The sequence below is a fragment of the Frankliniella occidentalis genome, unplaced genomic scaffold, assembly GCF_000697945.3.
Source record: "Frankliniella occidentalis isolate FOCC.00 unplaced genomic scaffold, Focc_3.1 Scaffold70, whole genome shotgun sequence".
Classification (NCBI taxonomy): domain Eukaryota; kingdom Metazoa; phylum Arthropoda; class Insecta; order Thysanoptera; family Thripidae; genus Frankliniella; species Frankliniella occidentalis.
This window is the reverse complement of record NW_026267200.1, coordinates 124174-128350: the sequence shown is the minus strand read 5'-3', so window position 1 is coordinate 128350 and position 4177 is coordinate 124174. Positions and strand designations below refer to the sequence as shown.

Below are 4177 nucleotides of genomic sequence, written 5' to 3'. Positions count from 1 at the left end.
CCGCTCCTCCGCGCGCCCACCCCCACCACCGCTCTCTGTATCCGGTTTTGTTCTTCTTAGTTCCGGGCAGCGCTCCATTGAAATATCCTATTAACTCGTCTCGGGTGTCAGCGCCGCAGGCCTAGCCATATGTGCGCCAGGCGCGTCGCAGCGTAACAGTGTTTCATGAGATATCGCGAAGCCTGTTACGCGAGACGTGGTCTGGCGTACATATAGCTAGTTATATTTAGTGAAAGATTGATAAATAACTATCAGATATGGTGGAGAAATAATCGGGTAGACACAAGTTGACAGGACAACATCCGGAACGGATGTGAAGGTTTATTGAACTGTAGATGACATGTGACGATACATTATTGGCAGACACACACAACAGCTGAGCTGACTAGAGCAATACATCAGTAGACGGAGTGGTTATTCTCAGGATTGTTTATATTTGTCGAGCAGTTTTGAATCCCAGTACAAAATTAAATTTAAAAATCAAAAAATTTAACACTAGTTTCAAGTAATATATAGTTTGGTATTTTTTTATTGGTCTAAGCTGGCGTATTTATTTGTCTTTGGTTGGCTGAGCTGGTGACGCTCTCGCCGTGCTACCGCTACCGCTACTACAGTGTTGGTTGCAACTTGCACGTTGCAACATTGTGCTTTCCGTCTGAGAAGAATCGTGTCCAGTTTTGTCTCTTGCCGTATTATCTGCTGGTCGAAAAAATGGAAGTGTGGAATAAGAGGCAATTGTCCAGATAGGTAAGCAAAACTGGCGTTTATAATCAAAGCCAAAACCGCAAGCAGGCCCAATAAAGCGTGCGTGGCCCATCTGACTGTTACGAGAATTCTACACATGTTCATTGGCTGAGCGATTAGCGAAGCCCATTACTCCACTGACCGAAAGAGTTCCATTCTGTTTGTGGGTTTGTTTGTGTGTTTGTTTGTTTGTGTGTTTGTTTGTTTGTCCGCACGATAACTCGGCAATGAATTGAGATAGCGATCTCTAAATTTCAGGGTCATTTTGAATCATAAAAAGACAGATCGAGTTCGAAGATGAGCATTCTAGCTCAAAAATTGGCTTTGTAAAAAAAATCAAAAACTACAGGTCGCAAAATTAATTTTTATCAAATATTTTCTATGGGTTCCTAAGGGGTAACTCGTCAAAAAAAGAGTCATACGAACGTAAATTTCGTCCGTTTGTCTCCATCTCGTACCGTTTAGGTGGTAGGGGGCATTTCTTGACAAAAATGAGGTGAAAATGATCCAATTTTCGATTAACTATACTCAATTAAAAATACTTCATTTCGAAAAATTGTATATGCCTAGCTATATGTGCGCCAGGCGCGTCGCAGCGTAACAGTGTTTCGTGAGATATCGCGATGCCTGTTACGCGAGACGTGGTCTGGCGTACGTATAGATAAAGTGTGTATCTGCAAATTGAAACAGGTGAGCAACAACCTCACTTGTTAACTTACTGGTAGAAACTTTTAAAGATGCAATTCACCTCTACCCAACAAGACTAGAAGTCCTCAAACACAACAAGGAAAAACTTATAAGTATGAAAACCACCAATGGTCAACAAGAACCAATAGCAAGAATACCAGCTTTACATAATTGCAATGAAGCAGCTCGGGGAACAAGAGATGATGCTGAAGGTTTGTTTCCTGTCCTGCACTTAGCAAAAGGAGCAAAAATTATGCTGAAAAGCAACCTGTGGACAGAGAAAGGTCTGGTCAATGGCGCAATGGGAGAAATTGTAGACATTTTGTACAGAGAAGTTGCCAACCCCCAAATTGACCCACCTGATGTACTGATATGCAAATTTGACTCATACACTGGTCCATATCTTGACAATGACCTAAAAACTGTTCCCATACAGTCACTTACAAAGTCATGGACAAGTAAGGCAGGTGATGCTTGTACGAGGACACAATTCCCTATCACACTGTCATTTGCCTGTTCAATTCATCAATCTCAGGGCTTGACTTTGCAAAAAGCAGTCATAGACATTGGTTTAAAAGAAATGTCACCCGGAATAACTTACGTTGCACTGTCCAGGGTAAAAACCTTATCTGGGATCATGCTCCACTCATTCCCCTTCCAAAGAATACATCTCCTCAACTCCAAAGATTCCATCAAAAGAAGAAATGAATGGATAGCACAACTCGAAGCCACAAACATAACAAAGGCATTTACTTAAGCATACAAAGGACCACTAGATACTACAAAATGCCATTAGTTAACTCCAGCTCAAACAAATGTACAAAAAAATTAATAAAATGCTTATCCAACAACCAAAGAAAACCCCCTCACTTATAAAAATACTCATGCCAACAATAAACAAACATTACCCAAAGAATCAATAAAAGTCCCAATAATTTCCCTTAAACCCCACAACTTCTCCCACCCAAACCTATACCAGCAAAAATCACCAATACCCAACTATCCACCAAAATATCCTCACAAGAAATCCCTCAACACATCCTCACACACTCCATTCCCAACCCCACATAAAAACCATTAACACAACCCCACCACCCCCCACATGCCTGCAGAATTAAAATGAACAATCCCCACCCACCTATTCCGTAGGACTCAAATTTACAAAACTCTGACACTCAATCTCCTCTCCCACAAAAGGCGGACGGAGTTAAAAGGCGGATCTAATGGGTCGGTATTCACCGTGTTAAGGGATTCAACGATGTGAAGCCCCTGCAATTGCAATCTATTACTTAAAAGTCAGGGCTGGTCGTAGTGATAATATTGTTAGTATATTGTGAACTGTAGTCCATGAGAACAATCCATTATTTCAGAGGCATTGTTCCCATTGTTCATAAAATTTGACCAGAAATAAGAATCATGAAAGAGAAATTTTGAGTTTCTTTCAATTTAAGAATTATTTAGGGATTATTAATGAATGATCCACCAGAAAATAATTGATGACATTTCTTTACTTTAATGCAACTTAAAACACATCACATCCAAGTAAAAAAATTAAAATACAAAAATACAATGAATATAAATTACAATAAGAGACAGTAAAAGTATGTTTTTAGAATAAAACCAAATTACAATACATCCTACATGAATCATTCACACTTCCAACACAAACTTCATCTTCCATTTTGATTCCTTGCAACTTTATATGAATTTCATTCTCTGGTCCTCAATATGAACTGAAACTAAAATGAAAGCAGTTAATATTTCGTTCCAATGACATAAAATACCGTACTGACAAAACATTACCTTGCGAGAGCTGGCACATCCCTCCACTGTTCGTGCAACATTTCTATATATGGAATTACTTCACTATCTATTTACAGAAAACAATGGTTAGTTGATAAGAAATGTATCATTAAAACATTATAAAAGATCAAAAATCTTACTTTTTTCTATTAAATCCATCCACAAAGATTTATCAACACGGATTTCACGAAATACAAGGTATGGATTCTTGTTTGACATCACATGTGACCTGACTATTTCAATGTCATCAGGCAATAATGAAGATAAAAACTGGAATGGAAGTTGAGTCTTCCATCTCTCCTGCTGTAGGTGATTTCCCAGGAAATACACTAACTCACCCTGTCCCAATTCCCAGTGAGGGACAGGAAGCATCTTTACTATTTTGTATGCCTTATTGGCCTGCAAATTTGCTAATCTAATATAAGGGAAGTGATTACCATTGCCTTCCATCATGTAGTTTATATCCAACCTTACCTGAAACCGAAAAACATTACAACATTCCACATGAGCTACAAAGTTATGTTACTATACAAGGTCATGTGACCATGTCACATACAAAACAAAATGTCAACAGGCAAAAATGTTCCACGAACATTTTCCAAGTCTGCTACATCCCATTTAAATACAACAAAATAAATGCAATTCAGACTAGCAACAGCAGCATTGTAAACCTTTCAAACCACATGGCCACTATTTGTTAAATAATTTTATTCAGACTATGCCTGAAAGTTAACCCGTTACGACGACTGTAATAGATGCGTTCGACTTTTGGAATTCAGAAAAATAACGCAACTAATAGGAATAATCTCCACTCACATTTAAAGTCAACAAAACGATCACCCTGACTCGGACTCAAGACAGAAATTCCAAACAACACACACACTCAAAGACGGCCCCCTTTTCGATAAAACGGAAACGTATGGCTTCGATACACATCTTATCA

General features: G+C 38.8%; 1 long non-coding RNA gene across 1 annotated transcript; it reads right to left on the bottom strand.

Annotated features, from left to right (window-relative positions):
• Nucleotides 1-3073: 3073 nt before the first annotated feature.
• LOC127749618 (uncharacterized) lies at nucleotides 3074-3521 on the bottom strand. Its single transcript, XR_008011240.1, has 3 exons — nucleotides 3375-3521; nucleotides 3235-3301; nucleotides 3074-3170 (listed from the first exon to the last, which is right to left on the bottom strand). It is a non-coding gene; the product is annotated as an uncharacterized LOC127749618 (long non-coding RNA).
• Between the last annotated feature and the right edge of the window lie 656 nt (nucleotides 3522-4177).